Raw genomic sequence first — 21,248 nt, forward strand, 5'->3', positions numbered from 1 at the left:
CCTTTAAATTGTCCTAGTGCAAAAATTGTTTTTAATTTTTAATTGTAATTTTTTTTAAAAAAATTAATTTGGATTAATTTCAATTATTGAATTTTTGTAATTTTTCTAAATTCCTGTTACCAATTTTTGCAAAAAGTTTTTGTTGACACAAAACTAGGGAACCATGGAGCTTGATCTGGCTAGCCTACCCACACTGACAGTAGTCCAGCTTAGGGGGTTGTGTATTGAGAGGGGGTTGCCTGCAACCACTAATCTCAGGAAGGAAATCCTGATTAAATCCCTGACAGCATGGGCTGAGGCCCAAGAGGTAGAGACAGAGGAAGCTCCAGAGGGGGAAGAAAAAGAGCAAGATGCTAACTCTAACCACTCAGGGGAGGGAAGGCATCAGACCCCAAGTGAGGGAGAGGAGGAACGGTCCTCACTGGACACAGTCACTAGGGGCAGACCCAAAGCTAGTGGTAGGAAGAGGGTCCTTTCAGGAGGAGAGAACCCATCCATCAGGGAAAGAGAGCTGGAAGCCCAGCTAGCCTACATAGCTTTGGAAGCAGAGAAGCTGGCCCTAGAAAAGAAAAAGTGGGCATACAAAGAGAAAAGAGATGGAAGCAGCGATAAAGAAGTTGAGGTGTCCATGGGTGGGGGGGTTTGCCCCAGATTACCCAAGGGGGTAGTTCCTGCTTATATAGAGGGGGATGACATAGATAAGTGGCTAGGGGCCTTTGAGAGGGCACTCCAAATGAGAAGGGTTAAGCCTCAATACTGGGGTTCCCTTTTGTGGGAGTTGGTCCCCAACTCAGGGAGGGATAGGCTTCTGACCTTAAGGGGGGAGGAGGCAGATTCATACCCTAGTATGAAGAGGTGCTTAGTCAAGAAGTTTGGTCTGACCCCAGAGCAATATAGAATGAAGTTCAGGGACACCCAGAAGGTCAGTACCCAGTCTTGGGTTGACTTTGTGGACACCTCACTAAAGGCACTAGAGGGCTGGATTATTGGCAACAAAGTAAATACTTATGAGGGGTTATACAATCTGATCATGAGAGAGCACATCTTGACCAATTGTATCCAAGAAAGGTTACGCCAGCATCTAGTGGACTCTAAGCTGACCAACCCTAGAGAGCTAGGGGAGGCAGCTGATGAGTGGTTGAGAACCAGGGTGGTTGTCAAGTCCCAGGGGGGAGACTCCAAGAAGGGGGGGACAGGTCCCCAAAAACCTAAGGAGGGAGGTGGTAAGCCCACCACAGAGACTCCCTCTGTACCCCAGAACCCTAAGAAGGAGGAGAGTAAATCCCACTCCCACTCTGACATGCAGAGACAGGGAGACCCAGGGTTAAAAAAGCTCTTGGACAGTAGGGCTTGCTTTGACTGTCAGCAGACAGGTCACTTCAGAGGAGATGCAGCCTGTCCAAAGAAGGTGGTTAGCACTGGGCTGTCCAGTGTAGCCATAGAGGAGGATTCCTCAGATGATGAAGTCCTCCTAGCATTGTGCTGGGAGACAGGACCAGATGGTAAGCTGGTGATCCCTGAGGGTGGGAGTAGGCACTTCCACCACATTCAAGTGAATGGGATCCCTACCACTGGCCTGAGAGACACCGGTGCCAGTCACACTATAGTGAGTGACCGGTTAGTGACCCCAGACATGTATGTCCCAGGAAAGACAAAGAAAGTCAGGATAGCCACAGGGGAGGTCACCTCCAAACCTGTAGCCATAGTGCCCCTAGAGAGGGAGGGTATCCTTGACTGGATTAGGGTGGTAGTCAGTGCTGACCTTCCCCTAGATTGTATCCTGGGCAATGACCTCCCAGAGGTGAGTCTGGTCACAGATGGGGTGGTCGCCCAGGGCGCCCCCCCAACCCAAAGTCCTGGGGAGTCAGTCCCTACAGTTAGGAGACAGGGGTCCCCAAGAAAAGGAAAGAAGAAAAGGAAGGGTAGGCCACTCTTAAAGAGAGTTCCAGGGAGCCAAGGGCCTTCTGCCCCAGTAGGGGGGAGCCCAGAGTTGGCACTGGTGAGGCCTCACCTGACCCCAAGGAAGTCCTGAGTAGTCGGGCAGCTGTCCAGATGCAAGGTGTTGCCCCTGCACTGACAGAAGGGAGAGTGGAAGGAGGGTGTCTGCCACAGGAGGTGGTAGCCCCCCACTCTAGACAGCAAGAGGGGTGCCAGGACCCCAAAGATGCCCCTAAAGCAGCTCAGCCACCTGTCAGTGGAGAGCTTAGGGTGTGGTTCTGGGTACTGACAGCTGTCAGTAGCCTCTGCTGGGTGCTAGCCTTCCTGGCAGCACTGTACTTGGCCTGGGAGGCAGACCCCAAGGCCAATAGCAAAGTAGGCCCCCTGACCCTGTTGGTCATGGTGGGGTTGCTCAAGTGTTGGGTGACCTCTTTGGGTAAGCTAGGTGTTGCCCTAGCAAAGTTAGGAGTAGGGGAGGTGGGCACCTCACTACCCAAGTTGGCAGAGAGAGAGGAGGAAGACCCCCCTAGAGGGAAGTTTCAGTTTGAGTTGGGTCCTTTTACTGTTGGGATGGCTTCACTACCCAGAGGGAGTGACCCTGACAGGAGGATATAAGGCAGAGTAGGCCCTGCAAAGGGACAGCCAGTTTTCTTCACTGTCTTCCTCGCCTAACAAGCCAGGAAGACTCTCCCAGGGTTGGGCTGAGTCTCCTGGGCGTGTGGGCTGGGGGGGGGTTGTGTGAGAAACTGGGGCTGATTGCAGAGGCCCCATAACTTTTTGCCCCCATTTTCCACTTTATGCTGGTGTTTTCCTGACTCTGATGGTGCCCTGGGTACTGCTAACCAGTCCCAGGGCCTGTGCTCTGTGTAAAATGGATATGCAAATTAGGCTAATTATAATTGGCTAAGTTAACCTACCTATAAGTCCCTAGTATATGGTAGGGCATGTAGGTTTAGGGACCACAGCATAGGTGGTGCACACCTAGGTGCATTGCTGAGGTGCCCAGTGTCATTTTAAAAGCAAGCCTGCCTTGCTGGCTGCTTTTAAATTAAAGTTATATGCAAATTCGACTTTGGAATTAAAGGTACTTCCAAAGTCTTAAACTACCTTATTTTTACATATAAGTCACCCCTAAGGTGTGCCCTATGTGCCCCTAGGGCTGGGTGCCATGTAACTATAAGCAGCGACTTTATAAAAATAGATTTATATGCCCTGGTGAGGTAAAAACAGCCAAATTCGTTTTTCCCTCATTGAAGTGAATGGCCTTCATAGGCTAGAATGGGCAGACTTTATTTTAAATTTTAAAGTCTCCTTAAATGTTACATACCAAGAATTTGGTATCAAATTGATTGTTATAATAAATCCCACAACTTCCAGTTGTTGGATTTAATATAACTAGTGCAGGTAAAAAGTTTAGACTTTACCTAAAAAGTTGCCAATTTCAGCTCTGCATTGTTTTTGCTGCTGTGCTCTGATTGGCCAGCCTGCAGCAGCTTCTGCCAGGCTGCTTTAATGAGGTGTGAAGTGGCCTGACTTCACACAAAGGAATGTGCTTGGGGGAGAGAATCTCCCCTCAGCAGATGGGGAAGCAGGAAGGGGGAGGGCTGCCAAACTGGTCTTCAAAGGCAGAGAAGGACATCTGGAGCACCCAGCAACACCCCCACATCCTGCAACCCCAGACAGCTAGGTGCCCCCTTGATTAGATTAGGAGAGGGCAGGAGAGGGGTGTGTTTATGATTTTTAGCCACACCAGTGGGTGGGCTCAGCCAGATCTCTCCTCTAAAAATCAGATTCATCCATTTTGGATTTTTAGAGACTGTTGCCTTCTGGGATGGATTTTTGCCACACTTCCCAGGAAGTGGTCATCACAGGGGGACGACCCTGTCCCTGATTGGAGGACCAGGGCCCCCCTGCTTTTCACCCAGGAGCAAGGATAAAACTGGCAGACCTGCACCCACGCCTCAGATCCCCTCCAGAATTCAACAAGAAAGGAACTAAAGAAGAAGAAGGACTGCCCTGCTGGACCCCTGGCCTGCACCTGGACCCTGCACTCAGAAAGACTGCACCAGCTGCACACTTGGGCTTCACCACAAGAAGGACTTTGCCTGGCTTCCACTGGTTCAAGGAGGGACTCCCTGTTTGCTACAGGTGAAAAATTGCTAACCAGAGTCCCCTGCACCAACTCCTGAAAAAGTGACCAGCTGACCACTGCCCAGTGGCCAAAAAGGAGTTTGCGCCAGGTGCACTCTGGGAGTTGAAGTCCGCACTTCCCAAGGACCATCACAGAACTTCTGGACCCTTGGGGTGAGCTGTGGACCCCAAAAGAACCTTAAAAGAACATCTGGGTGAAGCCCCAGAAGTTTGGAAAAGATTGGAGAAATTTTAGAAAAAAGCTCCATAAAGTGACCGACTCGACGCGGAAATTCTAGCCGGCTTGCCTCAACCGCGACCCGGCCTGACTTCGTGGTTCGTCCCGGTCAAGAAAAACATCCGAAAAAGAGACTAAGTCCGAACGTAAAAAGTTGACCGGGACCTTCCAGCCATCGTATCCGAGAAGGGCTCCACGGACGTCGGATCAAGATCCAGGTTTACCCCGGTCGAAGGATTTTCATCTCGAAAAAACGACTAAGTCCGAAGGTAGAAATCACCACCGAGGAAACCGACTTCGCGTATCCGGACAAGGGCTCCAGGAGGTCGGATCCAACTGGCAGGTTCGTCCCGGTGAAGAAAAACTTCAAAATAAAGACTAAGTCAGAAGGTAACTTTTTAACCGAGGCCTCCCGCGACCTGTAGCCGAGCAGGGCTCCATCGCGGTCGGCCTGAAAGTTTGACTTTGTCCCGGTCCTGGTGCAACCAGATGACCCGATTGGCGCTTTTTGTTTCTATGCGCTAGAAAATAATAATACTTTAAAAATTCATATCTCCGGTTCCCCTGAACCGATTTTAATCGTTTTTGTGTCATTTTAAAGATAAAAATATAAGCTATTTTTATAAATTGGTTTTGGATTTTTAAACTGTTTCCTGTGTTTTATTTAATTACTGTTTTGTGATATTTGAATGCTTTACACTTTGTCTCCTAAGTTAAGCCTTGACGCTCGATGCCAAGCTACCAAGGGTAGAGCTGGGATTAATTTACTGAGACCTAACTGTACTTTTGTGGAGGTTTGTGGCTTGTTGCTAGGTGTAGGTACCTACCTGCCCTACCAATAACCCATTTTCCAACAATTTTTTATTGCGCAAGCTAGGTATTTCTTTTTTTCTAAACGCTAAATAGGCTAGCAATCTAATACACAGAAATGTGTGGCATGAGGAAGCAAGCTATATCATCTGACACTTTGGTCCAAGGTTAGATGGAAAATTATGCAGGCTACAGTTTACCCTAAAATCGAGATAGAAACGGCAAATAATCGAAGTCAAAGCTGAAGGCAAGAGAGGTGGAAACCATTTTCAAAGGAAGATAGAAAACACGTACTGTCTTGTACTGATGGTATGTCATTTAGGTTGATGAAAGGTTTTATCAATTAAATAAAACGTCACCAGAAGCTGAATCCAAGAAAGAAACACGCCTAACAAGCTGCCTTCTGAGTCTTTGTCGAAACCCGGGATTGAACCAGGGACCTTTAGATCTTCAGTCTAACACTCTCCCAACTGAGCTATTTCGGCCAGTTATTTCACAGGTCCCTCCGTTTTCTTCTTAATCATTGTAGACAAGACATACACCTCGAAATCATTCACTTTGAGGGTACAGCTATGTCTTAAACTTCCGGTATCCTTCTGCAGCTAACTGGGTGCATTTACTCATTTACTTTTTTGGTGCGCAACCTAGGTACTTCTTTTATTCCAAACTCTGAATAGGCACACAAATGTGTGGGATGAGTAAGCAAGCTATATCATCTGACAGCTTGGTTCATGGGAAAATAGAAGATGATGCAGCCTAAGCTTTACATTAAAATCAAGATAGAAACTGGAAATAATGGAAGTCAAAGCTGAAGGCAAGAGAGGTGGAAGCCATTTTGAAAGGAAGATAGAACGCAAGTGCTGTGCTCTACTGATGGTATGTCGATCAGGTTATTGAAAGGTTTCATCTATGAACTAAAATGTCTACTGAAGCTGACTCCAAGAGAGAACTACACCTAATTAGCTAGGTGCTCACTCCTTGCCAAAACCCGGGATTGAACCAGGGACCTTTAGATCTTCAGTCTAACGCTCTCCCAACTGAGCTATTTCAGCCAGTTGTCAAAGAATACCTTCCTGATGATTCTTAATCATTGTAGGCAACAAGTGGGCATCTGATCAATCACTAGGAGGGTACATCTATGTGTTAAAGTATGCAGTATCCTTCTGCAGCTAACTGGGCACAATTAGTCAATTCATTTTTTATTGCGCAAGCTAGGTATTTCTTTTTTTCTAAACGCTAAATAGGCTAGCAATCTAATACACAGAAATGTGTGGCATGAGGAAGCAAGCTATATCATCTGACACTTTGGTCCAAGGTTAGATGGAAAATGATGCAGGCTACAGTTTACCCTAAAATCGAGATAGAAACGGGAAATAATGGAAGTCAAAGCTGAAGGCAAGAGAGGTGGAATCCATTTTCAAAGGAAGATAGAAAACACGTACTGTCTTGTACTGATGGTATGTCAATTAGGTTGATGAAAGGTTTTATTAATTAAATAAAACGTCACCGGAAGCTGACTCCAAAAAAGAAACTTGCCTGACGAACTAGCTGCTCAGTCTTTGACCAAACCAAGAATTTAACCAGGGACCCTTAGATCTAAAGTTTGACGTCCTCGCAACTGAGCTCTTTCAGCCCGTTTTTTCACAGTGCCTTCCTTATTATTATTAATCATTGTAGACAAGAAAGATAAGTCGCAATCATTCACTGTGAGGGTACAGCTATGTGTTACACTTTGCTGTATCCTTCTGTAGCTAACTGGAGGCAATTACTCCTTTACTTTTTTGCTACGCGAGGTAGGTACTTCTTTTTTTCTAAACTCTGAATAGGCTACCATTCTCATAAACAGAAATGTGTGGCATGACTAAGCAAGCTATATCATCTGACAGTTTGGCTCATGGGAAAATGGAAGATGACGCCGCCTACGGTTTACATCAAAATCAAGATAGAAACGGGAAATAATGGAAGTCAAAGCTGAAGGCAAGAGAGGTGGAAGCCATTTTGAAAGGAAGATAGAAAATAAGTGCTCTTTTGTACCGATGGCATGTCGATCAGGTTGATGCAAGTTTTTATCAATGAAATAAAATGTCACTTGAGAGTGACTCCAAGAAAGAAACATGCCTAACAAGCTGAGTGCTTGGTCTTTGGCACAACCCAGGATTGAACCAAGGACCTTTTTTATCTTTAGTCTAACATTCTCCCAACTGAGATATTTAAACCAGGTGTCATGAAAAGCTTTCCGTATCATTTTTAATCATTGTAGACAAGACACAGAAGTCTAAATCCTTCACTGTGAGGGTACAGCTATGTCTTAAACTTTGCTGTATCCTTCTCCAGTTAACTGGGTGTAATTAGGGAATTCGTTTTTTATTGTGCAAGCTAGGTATTTCTTTTTTTCTAAACTCTAAATAGGCTAGCAATCTAATGCACAGAAATGTGTGGCATGAGTAAGCAAGCTATTTCATCCGACACTTTGGTTCAAGGGAAGATGGAGACTGATGCAGACTGCGGGTTACCTAAAAATCAAGACAGAAACAGTAAATAATGGAAGTCAAAGCTGAAGGCAAGAGAGGTGGAATCCATTTTGAAAGGAAGATAGAAAACAAGTACTGTCTTGTACTGATGGTATGTCAATTAGGTTGATGAAAGATTTTATCAATTAAATAAAACGTCACCAGAAGCTGAATCCAAGAAAGAAACACGCCTAACAAGCTGTCTTCTGAGTCTTTGCCGAAACCCGGGACCTTTAGATCTTCAGTCTAACGCTCTCCCAACTGAGCTATTTCGGCCACTTATTGCGCAGGTCCCTCCGTATTTTTCTTAATCATTGTAGACAAGACATACACCCCGAAATCATTCACTTTGAGGGTACAGCTATGTCTTAAACTTCCGGTATCCTTCTGCAGCTAACTGGGTGCAATTACTCATTTAATTTTTTGGTGCGCAACCTAGGTACTTCTTTTATTCCAAACTCTGAATAGGCACACAAATGTGTGGGATGAGTAAGCAAGCTATATCATCTGACAGCTTGGTTCATGGGAAAATGGAAGATGATGCAGCCTAAGCTTTACATTAAAATCAAGATAGAAACTGGAAATAATGGAAGTCAAAGCTGAAGGCAACAGAGGTGGAAGCCATTTTGAAAGGAAGATAGAACGCAAGTGCTGTGCTCTACTGATGGTATGTTGATCAGGTTATTAAAAGGTTTCATCTATGAACTAAAATGTCTACTGAAGCTGACTCCAAGAGAGAACTACACCTAATTAGCTAGGTGCTCAGTCCTTGCCAAAACCCGGGATTGAACCAGGGACCTTTAGATCTTCAATCTAACGCTCTCCCAACTGAGCTATTTCGGCCACTTATTTCACAGGTCCCTCCGTATTCTTCTTAATCATTGTAGACAAGACATACACCTCAAAATCATTCACTTTGAGGGTACAGCTATGTCTTAAACTTCCGGTATCCTTCTGCAGCTAACTGGGTGCAATTACTCATTTAATTTTTTGGTGCGCAACCTAGGTACTTCTTTTATTCCAAACTCTGAATAGGCACACAAATGTGTGGGATGAGTAAGCAAGCTATATCATCTGACAGCTTGGTTCATGGGAAAATGTAAGATGATGCAGCCTAAGGTTTACATTAAAATCAAGATAGAAACTGGAAATAATGGAAGTCAAAGCTGAAGGCAAGAGAGGTGGAAGCCATTTTGAAAGGAAGATAGAACGCAAGTGCTGTGCTCTACTGATGGTATGTCGAACAGGTTATTAAAAGGTTTCATCTATGAACTAAAATGTCTACTGAAGCTGACTCCAAGAGAGAACTACACCTAATTAGCTAGGTGCTCAGTCCTTGCCAAATCCCGGGATGGAACCAGAGATCTTTAGATCTTCAGTTTAACGCTCTCCCAAATGAGCTATTTCGGCCAGTTGTCAGAGAATACCTTCCTGATGATTCTTAATCATTGCAGGCAACAAGTGGGCATCTGATCAATCACTAGGAGGGTACATCTATGTGTTAAAGTATGCTGTATCCTTCTGCAGCTAACTGGGCACAATTAGTCAATTTATTTTTTATTGCGCAAGCTAGGTATTTCTTTTTTTCTAAACGCTAAATAGGCTAGCAATCTAATACACAGAAATGTGTGGCATGAGGAAGCAAGCTATATCATCTGACACTTTGGTCCAAGGTTAGATGGAAAATGATGCAGGCTACAGTTTACCCTAAAATCGAGATAGAAACGGCAAATAATGGAAGTCAAAGCTGAAGGCAAGAGAGGTGGAATCCATTTTCAAAGAAAGATAGAAAACACGTACTGTCTTGTACTGATGGTATGTCAATTAGGTTGATGAAAGGTTTTATTAATTAAATAAAACGTCACCGGAAGCTGACTCCAAAAAAGAAACTTGCCTGACGAACTAGCTGCTCAGTCTTTGACCAAACCAAGGATTTAACCAGGGACCCTTAGATCTAAAGTTTGACGTCCTCGCAACTGAGCTCTTTCAGCCCGTTTTTTCACAGTGCCTTCCTTATTATTGTTAATCATTGTAGACAAGAAATATAAGTCGCAATCATTCACTGTGAGGGTACAGCTATGTGTTACACTTTGCTGTATCCTTCTGTAGCTAACTGGGCGCAATTACTCCTTTACTTTTTTGCTACGCGAGCTAGGTACTTCTTTTTTTCCAAACTCTGAATAGGCTACCACTCTCATAAACAGAAATGTGTGGCATGACCAAGCAAGCTATATCATCTGACAGTTTGGCTCATGGGAAAATGGAAGATGACGCCGGCTACGGTTTACATTAAAATCAAGATAGAAACGGGAAATAATGGAAGTCAAAGCTGAAGGCAAGAGAGGTGGAAGCCATTTTGAAAGGAAGATAGAAAATAAGTTCTCTTTTGTACCGATGGCATGTCGATCAGGTTGATGCAAGTTTTTATCAATGAAATAAAATGTCACTTGAGAGTGACTCCAAGAAAGAAACATGCCTAACAAGCTTAGTGCTTGGTCTTTGGCACAACCCAGGATTGAACCAAGGACCTTTTTTATCTTTAGTCTAACATTATCCTAACTGAGATATTTTAGCCAGGTGTCATGAAAAGCTTTCCGTATCATTTTTAATCATTGTAGACAAGACACAGAAGTCTAAATCATTCACTGTGAGGGTACAGCTATGTCTTAAACTTTGTTGTATCCTTCTCCAGTTAACTGGGTGTAATTAGGGAATTTGTTTTTTATTCTGCAAGCTAGGTATTTCTTTTTTTCTAAACTCTAAATAGGCTAGCAATCTAATGCACAGAAATGTGTGGCATGAGTAAGCAAGCTATTTCATCCGACACTTTGGTTCAAGGGAAGATGGAGACTGATGCAGACTGCGGGTTACCTAAAAATCAAGATAGAAACAGTAAATAATGGAAGTCAAAGCTGAAGGCAAGAGAGGTGGAATCCATTTTGAAAGGAAGATAGAAAACAAGTACTGTCTTGTACTGATGGTATGTCAATTAGGTTGATGAAAGGTTTTATCAATTAAATAAAACGTCACCAGAAGCTGAATCCAAGAAAGAAACACGCCTAAAAAGCTGTCTTCTGAGTCTTTGCCAAAACCCGGGATTGAACCAGGGACCTTTAGATCTTCAGTCTAACGCTCTCCCAACTGAGCTATTTCGGCCACTTATTTCACAGGTCCCTCCGTATTCTTCTTAATCATTGTAGACAAGACATACACCTCCAAATCATTCACTTTGATGGTACAGCTATGTCTTAACCTTCCGGTATCCTTCTGCAGCTAACTGGGTGCATTTACTCATTTACTTTTTTGGTGCGCAACCTAGGTACTTCTTTTATTCCAAACTCTGAATAGGCACACAAATGTGTGGGATGAGTAAGCAAGCTATATCATCTGACAGCTTGGTTCATGGGAAAATAGAAGATGATGCAGCCTAAGCTTTACATTAAAATCAAGATAGAAACTGGAAATAATGGAAGTCAAAGCTGAAGGCAAGAGAGGTGGAAGCCATTTTGAAAGGAAGATAGAACGCAAGTGCTGTGCTCTACTGATGGTATGTCGATCAGGTTATTGAAAGGTTTCATCTATGAACTAAAATGTCTACTGAAGCTGACTCCAAGAGAGAACTACACCTAATTAGCAAGGTGCTCAGTCCTTGCCGAAACCCGCGATTGAACCAGGGACCTTTAGATCTTCAGTCTAACGCTCTCCCAACTGAGCTATTTCGGCCAGTTGTCAGAGAATACCTTCCTGATGATTCTTAATCATTGTAGGCAACAAGTGGGCATCTGATCAATCACTAGGAGGGTACATCTATGTGTTAAAGTATGCTGTATCCTTCTGCAGCTAACTGGGCACAATTAGTCAATTTATTTTTTATTGCGCAAGCTAGGTATTTCTTTTTTTCTAAACGCTAAATAGGCTAGCAATCTAATACACAGAAATGTGTGGCATGAGGAAGCAAGCTATATCATCTGACACTTTGGTCCAAGGTTAGATGGAAAATGATGCAGGCTACAGTTTACCCTAAAATCGAGATAGAAACGGCAAATAATCGAAGTCAAAGCTGAAGGCAAGAGAGGTGGAAACCATTTTCAAAGGAAGATAGAAAACACGTACTGTCTTGTACTGATGGTATGTCAATTAGGTTGATGAAAGGTTTTATCAATTAAATAAAACGTCACCAGAAGCTGAATCCAAGAAAGAAACACGCCTAACAAGCTGCCTTCTGAGTCTTTGTCGAAACCCGGGATTGAACCAGGGACCTTTAGATCTTCAGTCTAACACTCTCCCAACTGAGCTATTTCGGCCAGTTATTTCACAGGTCCCTCCGTTTTCTTCTTAATCATTGTAGACAAGACATACACCTCGAAATCATTCACTTTGAGGGTACAGCTATGTCTTAAACTTCCGGTATCCTTCTGCAGCTAACTGGGTGCATTTACTCATTTACTTTTTTGGTGCGCAACCTAGGTACTTCTTTTATTCCAAACTCTGAATAGGCACACAAATGTGTGGGATGAGTAAGCAAGCTATATCATCTGACAGCTTGGTTCATGGGAAAATAGAAGATGATGCAGCCTAAGCTTTACATTAAAATCAAGATAGAAACTGGAAATAATGGAAGTCAAAGCTGAAGGCAAGAGAGGTGGAAGCCATTTTCAAAGGAAGATAGAACGCAAGTGCTGTGCTCTACTGATGGTATGTCGATCAGGTTATTGAAAGGTTTCATCTATGAACTAAAATGTCTACTGAAGCTGACTCCAAGAGAGAACTACACCTAATTAGCTAGGTGCTCACTCCTTGCCAAAACCCGGGATTGAACCAGAGACCTTTAGATCTTCAGTCTAACGCTCTCCCAACTGAGCTATTTCGGCCAGTTGTCAAAGAATACCTTCCTGATGATTCTTAATCATTGTAGGCAACAAGTGGGCATCTGATCAATCACTAGGAGGGTACATCTATGTGTTAAAGTATGTTGTATCCTTCTGCAGCTAACTGGGCACAATTAGTCAATTTATTTTTTATTGCGCAAGCTAGGTATTTCTTTTTTTCTAAACGCTAAATAGGCTAGCAATCTAATACACAGAAATGTGTGGCATGAGGAAGCAAGCTATATCATCTGACACTTTGGTCCAAGGTTAGATGGAAAATGATGCAGGCTACAGTTTACCCTAAAATCGAGATAGAAACGGGAAATAATGGAAGTCAAAGCTGAAGGCAAGAGAGGTGGAATCCATTTTCAAAGGAAGATAGAAAACACGTACTGTCTTGTACTGATGGTATGTCAATTAGGTTGATGAAAGGTTTTATTAATTAAATAAAACGTCACCGGAAGCTGACTCCAAAAAAGAAACTTGCCTGACGAACTAGCTGCTCAGTCTTTGACCAAACCAAGAATTTAACCAGGGACCCTTAGATCTAAAGTTTGACGTCCTCGCAACTGAGCTCTTTCAGCCCGTTTTTTCACAGTGCCTTCCTTATTATTATTAATCATTGTAGACAAGAAATATAAGTCGCAATCATTCACTGTGAGGGTACAGCTATGTGTTACACTTTGCTGTATCCTTCTGTAGCTAACTGGGGGCAATTACTCCTTTACTTTTTTGCTACGCGAGCTAGGTACTTCTTTTTTTCTAAACTCTGAATAGGCTACCACTCTCATAAACAGAAATGTGTGGCATGACTAAGCAAGCTATATCATCTGACAGTTTGGCTCATGGGAAAATGGAAGATGACGCCGCCTACGGTTTACATCAAAATCAAGATACAAACGGGAAATAATGGAAGTCAAAGCTGAAGGCAAGAGAGGTGGAAGCCATTTTGAAAGGAAGATAGAAAATAAGTGCTCTTTTGTACCGATGGCATGTCGATCAGGTTGATGCAAGTTTTTATCAATGAAATAAAATGTCCCTTGAGAGTGACTCCAAGAAAGAAACATGCCTAACAAGCTGAGTGCTTGGTCTTTGGCACAACCCAGGATTGAACCAAGGACCTTTTTTTATCTTTAGTCTAACATTCTCCCAACTGAGATATTTAAACCAGGTGTCATGAAAAGCTTTCCGTATCATTTTTAATCATTGTAGACAAGACACAGAAGTCTAAATCATTCACTGTGAGGGTACAGCTATGTCTTAAACTTTGCTGTATCCTTCTCCAGTTAACTGGGTGTAATTAGGGAATTTGTTTTTTATTGTGCAAGCTAGGTATTTCTTTTTTTCTAAACTCTAAATAGGCTAGCAATCTAATGCACAGAAATGTGTGGCATGAGTAAGCAAGCTATTTCATCCGACACTTTGGTTCAAGGGAAGATGGAGACTGATGCAGACTGCGGGTTACCTAAAAATCAAGACAGAAACAGTAAATAATGGAAGTCAAAGCTGAAGGCAAGAGAGGTGGAATCCATTTTGAAAGGAAGATAGAAAACAAGTACTGTCTTGTACTGATGGTATGTCAATTAGGTTGATGAAAGGTTTTATCAATTAAATAAAACGTCACCAGAAGCTGAATCCAAGAAAGAAACACGCCTAAAAAGCTGTCTTCTGAGTCTTTGCCGAAACCCGGGATTGAACCAGGGACCTTTAGATCTTCAGTCTAACGCTCTCCCAACTGAGCTATTTCGGCCAGTCATTTGACCGGTCCCTCCGTTTTCTTCTTAATCATTGTAGACAAGACATACACCTCGAAATCATTCACTTTGAGGGTACAGCTATGTCTTAAACTTCCGGTATCCTTCTGCAGCTAACTGGGTGCAATTACTCATTTAATTTTTTGGTGCGCAACCTAGGTACTTCTTTTATTCCAAACTCTGAATAGGCACACAAATGTGTGGGATGAGTAAGCAAGCTATATCATCTGACAGCTTGGTTCATGGGAAAATGGAAGATGATGCAGCCTAAGCTTTACATTAAAATCAAGATAGAAACTGGAAATAATGGAAGTCAAAGCTGAAGGCAAGAGAGGTGGAAGCCATTTTGAAAGGAAGATAGAACGCAAGTGCTGTGCTCTACTGATGGTATGTCGATCAGGTTATTAAAAGGTTTCATCTATGAACTAAAATGTCTACTGAAGCTGACTCCAAGAGAGAACTACACCTAATTAGCTAGGTGCTCAGTCCTTGCCGAAACCCGCGATTGAACCAGGGACCTTTAGATCTTCAGTCTAACGCTCTCCCAACTGAGCTATTTCGGCCAGTTGTCAGAGAATACCTTCCTGATGATTCTTAATCATTGTAGGCAACAAGTGGGCATCTGATCAATCACTAGGAGGGTACATCTATGTGTTAAAGTATGCTGTATCCTTCTGCAGCTAACTGGGCACAATTAGTCAATTTATTTTTTATTGCGCAAGCTAGGTATTTCTTTTTTTCTAAACGCTAAATAGGCTAGCAATCTAATACACAGAAATGTGTGGCATGAGGAAGCAAGCTATATCATCTGACACTTTGGTCCAAGGTTAGATGGAAAATGATGCAGGCTACAGTTTACCCTAAAATCAAGACAGAAACAGTAAATAATGGAAGTCAAAGCTGAAGGCAAGAGAGGTGGAATCCATTTTGAAAGGAAGATAGAAAACAAGTACTGTCTTGTACTGATGGTATGTCAATTAGGTTGATGAAAGATTTTATCAATTAAATAAAATGTCACCAGAAGCTGAATCCAAGAAAGAAACACGCCTAACAAGCTGCCTTCTGAGTCTTTGCCGAAACCCGGGATTGAACCAGGGACCTTTAGATCTTCAGTCTAACGCTCTCCCAACTGAGCTATTTCGGCCACTTATTGCGCAGGTCCCTCCGTATTTTTCTTAATCATTGTAGACAAGACATACACCCCGAAATCATTCACTTTGAGGGTACAGCTATGTCTTAAACTTCCGGTATCCTTCTGCAGCTAACTGGGTGCAATTACTCATTTACTTTTTTGGTGCGCAACCTAGGTACTTCTTTTATTCCAAACTCTGAATAGGCACACAAATGTGTGGGATGAGTAAGCAAGCTATATCATCTGACAGCTTGGTTCATGGGAAAATGGAAGATGATGCAGCCTAAGCTTTAAATTAAAATCAAGATAGAAACTGGAAATAATGGAAGTCAAAGCTGAAGGCAACAGAGGTGGAAGCCATTTTGAAAGGAAGATAGAACGCAAGTGCTGTGCTCTACTGATGGTATGTTGATCAGGTTATTAAAAGGTTTCATCTATGAACTAAAATGTCTACTGAAGCTGACTCCAAGAGAGAACTACACCTAATTAGCTAGGTGCTCAGTCCTTGCCAAAACCCGGGATTGAACCAGGGACCTTCAGATGTTCAATCTAACGCTCTCCCAACTGAGCTATTTCGGCCACTTATTTCACAGGTCCCTCCGTATTCTTCTTAATCATTGTAGACAAGACATACACCTCGAAATCATTCACTTTGAGGGTACAGCTATGTCTTAAACTTCCGGTATCCTTCTGCAGCTAACTGGGTGCAATTACTCATTTACTTTTTTGGTGCGCAACCTAGGTACTTCTTTTATTCCAAACTCTGAATAGGCACACAAATGTGTGGGATGAGTAAGCAAGCTATATCATCTGACAGCTTGGTTCATGGGAAAATGTAAGATGATGCAGCCTAAGGTTTACATTAAAATCAAGATAGAAACTGGAAATAATGGAAGTCAAAGCTGAAGGCAAGAGAGGTGGAAGCCATTTTGAAAGGAAGATAGAACGCAAGTGCTGTGCTCTACTGATGGTATGTCGAACAGGTTATTAAAAGGTTTCATCTATGAACTAAAATGTCTACTGAAGCTGACTCCAAGAGAGAACTACACCTAATTAGCTAGGTGCTCAGTCCTTGCCAAAACCCGGGATTGAACCAGAGAGCTTTAGATCTTCAGTTTAACGCTCTCCCAAATGAGCTATTTCGGCCAGTTGTCAGAGAATACCTTCCTGATGATTCTTAATCATTGCAGGCAACAAGTGGGCATCTGATCAATCACTAGGAGGGTACATCTATGTGTTAAAGTATGCTGTATCCTTCTGCAGCTAACTGGGCACAATTAGTCAATTTATTTTTTATTGCGCAAGCTAGGTATTTCTTTTTTTCTAAACGCTAAATAGGCTAGCAATCTAATACACAGAAATGTGTGGCATGAGGAAGCAAGCTATATCATCTGACACTTTGGTCCAAGGTTAGATGGAAAATGATGCAGGCTACAGTTTACCCTAAAATCGAGATAGAAACGGCAAATAATGGAAGTCAAAGCTGAAGGCAAGAGAGGTGGAATCCATTTTCAAAGAAAGATAGAAAACACGTACTGTCTTGTACTGATGGTATGTCAATTAGGTTGATGAAAGGTTTTATTAATTAAATAAAACGTCACCGGAAGCTGACTCCAAAAAAGAAACTTGCCTGACGAACTAGCTGCTCAGTCTTTGACCAAACCAAGGATTTAACCAGGGACCCTTAGATCTAAAGTTTGACGTCCTCGCAACTGAGCTCTTTCAGCCCGTTTTTTCACAGTGCCTTCCTTATTATTGTTAATCATTGTAGACAAGAAATATAAGTCGCAATCATTCACTGTGAGGGTACAGCTATGTGTTACACTTTGCTGTATCCTTCTGTAGCTAACTGGGGGCAATTACTCCTTTACTTTTTTGCTACGCGAGGTAGGTACTTCTTTTTTTCTAAACTCTGAATAGGCTACCACTCTCATAAACAGAAATGTGTGGCATGACCAAGCAAGCTATATCATCTGACAGTTTGGCTCATGGGAAAATGGAAGATGACGCCGGCTAGGGTTTACATTAAAATCAAGATAGAAACGGGAAATAATGGAAGTCAAAGCTGAAGGCAAGAGAGGTGGAAGCCATTTTGAAAGGAAGATAGAAAATAAGTTCTCTTTTGTACCGATGGCATGTCGATCAGGTTGATGCAAGTTTTTATCAATGAAATAAAATGTCACTTGAGAGTGACTCCAAGAAAGAAACATGCCTAACAAGCTGAGTGCTTGGTCTTTGGCACAACCCAGGATTGAACCAAGGACCTTTTTTATCTTTAGTCTAACATTATCCTAACTGAGATATTTTAGCCAGGTGTCATGAAAAGCTTTCCGTATCATTTTTAATCATTGTAGACAAGACACAGAAGTCTAAATCATTCACTGTGAGGGTACAGCTATGTCTTAAACTTTGTTGTATCCTTCTCCAGTTAACTGGGTGTAATTAGGGAATTTGTTTTTTATTCTGCAAGCTAGGTATTTCTTTTTTTCTAAACTCTAAATAGGCTAGCAATCTAATGCACAGAAATGTGTGGCATGAGTAAGCAAGCTATTTCATCCGACACTTTGGTTCAAGGGAAGATGGAGACTGATGCAGACTGCGGGTTACCTAAAAATCAAGATAGAAACAGTAAATAATGGAAGTCAAAGCTGAAGGCAAGAGAGGTGGAATCCATTTTGAAAGGAAGATAGAAAACAAGTACTGTCTTGTACTGATGGTATGTCAATTAGGTTGATGAAAGGTTTTATCAATTAAATAAAACGTCACCAGAAGCTGAATCCAAGAAAGAAACACGCCTAAAAGGCTGTCTTCTGAGTCTTTGCCGAAACCCGGGATTGAACCAGGGACCTTTAGATCTTCAGTCTAACGCTCTCCCAACTGAGCTATTTCGGCCAGTTATTTCACAGCTCCCTCCGTTTTCTTCTTAATCATTGTAGACAAGACATACACCTCCAAATCATTCACTTTGATGGTACAGCTATGTCTTAAACTTCCGGTATCCTTCTGCAGCTAACTGGGTGCATTTACTCATTTACTTTTTTGGTGCGCAACCTAGGTACTTCTTTTATTCCAAACTCTGAATAGGCACACAAATGTGTGGGATGAGTAAGCAAGCTATATCATCTGACAGCTTGGTTCATGGGAAAATAGAAGATGATGCAGCCTAAGCTTTACATTAAAATCAAGATACAAACTGGAAATAATGGAAGTCAAAGCTGAAGGCAACAGAGGTGGAAGCCATTTTGAAAGGAAGATAGAACGCAAGTGCTGTGCTCTACTGATGGTATGTCGATCAGGTTATTGAAAGGTTTCATCTATGAACTAAAATGTCTACTGAAGCTGACTCCAAGAGAGAACTACACCTAATTAGCTAGGTGCTCAGTCCTTGCCGAAACCCGGGATTGAACCAGGGACCTCTAGATCTTCAGTCTAACGCTCTCCCAACTGAGCTATTTCGGCCAGTTGTCAGAGAATACCTTCCTGATGATTCTTAATCATTGTAGGCAACAAGTGGGCATCTGATCAATCACTAGGAGGGTACATCTATGTGTTAAAGTATGCTGTATCCTTCTGCAGCTAACTGGGCACAATTAGTCAATTTATTTTTTATTGCGCAAGCTAGGTATTTCTTTTTTTCTAAACGCTAAATAGGCTAGCAATCTAATACACAGAAATGTGTGGCATGAGGAAGCAAGCTATATCATCTGACACTTTGGTCCAAGGTTAGATGGAAAATGATGCAGGCTACAGTTTACCCTAAAATCGAGATAGAAACGGCAAATAATCGAAGTCAAAGCTGAAGGCAAGAGAGGTGGAAACCATTTTCAAAGGAAGATAGAAAACACGTACTGTCTTGTACTGATGGTATGTCAATTAGGTTGATGAAAGGTTTTATCAATTAAATAAAACGTCACCAGAAGCTGAATCCAAGAAAGAAACACGCCTAACAAGCTGCCTTCTGAGTCTTTGTCGAAACCCGGGATTGAACCAGGGACCTTTAGATCTTCAGTCTAACACTCTCCCAACTGAGCTATTTCGGCCAGTTATTTCACAGGTCCCTCCGTTTTCTTCTTAATCATTGTAGACAAGACATACACCTCGAAATCATTCACTTTGAGGGTACAGCTATGTCTTAAACTTCCGGTATCCTTCTGCAGCTAACTGGGTGCATTTACTCATTTACTTTTTTGGTGCGCAACCTAGGTACTTCTTTTATTCCAAACTCTGAATAGGCACACAAATGTGTGGGATGAGTAAGCAAGCTATATCATCTGACAGCTTGGTTCATGGGAAAATAGAAGATGATGCAGCCTAAGCTTTACATTAAAATCAAGATAGAAACTGGAAATAATGGAAGTCAAAGCTGAAGGCAAGAGAGGTGGAAGCCATTTTCAAAGGAAGATAGAACGCAAGTGCTGTGCTCTACTGATGGTATGTCGATCAGGTTATTGAAAGGTTTCATCTATGAACTAAAATGTCTACTGAAGCTGATTCCAAGAGAGAACTACACCTAATTAGCTAGGTGCTCAGTCCTTGCCAAAACCCGGGATTGAACCAGGGACCTTTAGATCTTCAGTCTAACGCTCTCCCAACTGAGCCATTTCGGCCAGTTGTCAAAGAATACCTTCCTGATGATTCTTAATCATTGTAGGCAACAAGTGGGCATCTGATCAATCACTAGGAGGGTACATCTATGTGTTAAAGTATGCTGTATCCTTCTGCAGCTAACTGGGCACAATTAGTCAATTTATTTTTTATTGCGCAAGCTAGGTATTTCTTTTTTTCTAAACGCTAAATAGGCTAGCAATCTAATACACAGAAATGTGTGGCATGAGGAAGCAGGCTATATCATCTGACACTTTGGTCCAAGGTTAGATGGAAAATGATGCAGGCTACAGTTTACCCTAAAATCGAGATAGAAACGGGAAATAATGGAAGTCAAAGCTGAAGGCAAGAGAGGTGGAATCCATTTTCAAAGGAAGATAGAAAACACGTACTGTCTTGTACTGATGGTATGTCAATTAGGTTGATGAAAGGTTTTATTAATTAAATAAAACGTCACCGGAAGCTGACTCCAAAAAAGAAACTTGCCTGACGAACTAGCTGCTCAGTCTTTGACCAAACCAAGAATTTAACCAGGGACCCTTAGATCTAAAGTTTGACGTCCTCGCAACTGAGCTCTTTCAGCCCGTTTTTTCACAGTGCCTTCCTTATTATTATTAATCATTGTAGACAAGAAATATAAGTCGCAATCATTCACTGTGAGGGTACAGCTATGTGTTACACTTTGCTGTATCCTTCTGTAGCTAACTGGGGGCAATTACTCCTTTACTTTTTTGCTACGCGAGCTAGGTACTTCTTTTTTTCTAAACTCTGAATAGGCTACCACTCTCATAAACAGAAATGTGTGGCATGACTAAGCAAGCTATATCATCTGACAGTTTGGCTCATGGGAAAATGGAAGATGACGCCGCCTACGGTTTACATCAAAATCAAGATAGAAACGGGAAATAATGGAAGTCAAAGCTGAAGGCAAGAGAGGTGGAAGCCATTTTGAAAGGAAGATAGAAAATAAGTGCTCTTTTGTACCGATGGCATGTCGATCAGGTTGATGCAAGTTTTTATCAATGAAATAAAATGTCACTTGAGAGTGACTCCAAGAAAGAAACATGCCTAACAAGCTGAGTGCTTGGTCTTTGGCACAACCCAGGATTGGACCAAGGACCTTTTTTATCTTTAGTCTAACATTCTCCCAACTGAGATATTTTAGCCAGGTGTCATGAAAAGCTTTCCGTATCATTTTTAATCATTGTAGACAAGACACAGAAGTCTAAATCATTCACTGTGAGGGTACAGCTATGTCTTAAA

General features: G+C 42.2%; 7 non-coding genes across 7 annotated transcripts; all 7 read right to left on the reverse strand.

Annotated features, from left to right (window-relative positions):
• Positions 1 to 8,396: 8,396 nt before the first annotated feature.
• TRNAF-GAA (transfer RNA phenylalanine (anticodon GAA)) lies at positions 8,397 to 8,469 on the reverse strand. The gene has a single exon. It is a non-coding gene; the product is annotated as a tRNA-Phe (tRNA).
• A 2,240-nt stretch (positions 8,470 to 10,709) lies between these two features.
• Positions 10,710 to 10,782, reverse strand: TRNAF-GAA (transfer RNA phenylalanine (anticodon GAA)). The gene has a single exon. It is a non-coding gene; the product is annotated as a tRNA-Phe (tRNA).
• Positions 10,783 to 14,171: 3,389 nt separating this feature from the next.
• On the reverse strand, positions 14,172 to 14,244 carry TRNAF-GAA (transfer RNA phenylalanine (anticodon GAA)). Its single transcript has one exon. It is a non-coding gene; the product is annotated as a tRNA-Phe (tRNA).
• A 1,075-nt stretch (positions 14,245 to 15,319) lies between these two features.
• On the reverse strand, positions 15,320 to 15,392 carry TRNAF-GAA (transfer RNA phenylalanine (anticodon GAA)). Its single transcript has one exon. It is a non-coding gene; the product is annotated as a tRNA-Phe (tRNA).
• Positions 15,393 to 18,199: 2,807 nt separating this feature from the next.
• TRNAF-GAA (transfer RNA phenylalanine (anticodon GAA)) lies at positions 18,200 to 18,272 on the reverse strand. Its single transcript has one exon. It is a non-coding gene; the product is annotated as a tRNA-Phe (tRNA).
• A 494-nt stretch (positions 18,273 to 18,766) lies between these two features.
• TRNAF-GAA (transfer RNA phenylalanine (anticodon GAA)) lies at positions 18,767 to 18,839 on the reverse strand. The gene has a single exon. It is a non-coding gene; the product is annotated as a tRNA-Phe (tRNA).
• Positions 18,840 to 19,914: 1,075 nt separating this feature from the next.
• Positions 19,915 to 19,987, reverse strand: TRNAF-GAA (transfer RNA phenylalanine (anticodon GAA)). Its single transcript has one exon. It is a non-coding gene; the product is annotated as a tRNA-Phe (tRNA).
• Positions 19,988 to 21,248: the final 1,261 nt, after the last annotated feature.

The sequence above is a fragment of the Pleurodeles waltl genome, chromosome 8 (assembly GCF_031143425.1).
Source record: "Pleurodeles waltl isolate 20211129_DDA chromosome 8, aPleWal1.hap1.20221129, whole genome shotgun sequence".
NCBI lineage: Eukaryota > Metazoa > Chordata > Amphibia > Caudata > Salamandridae > Pleurodeles > Pleurodeles waltl.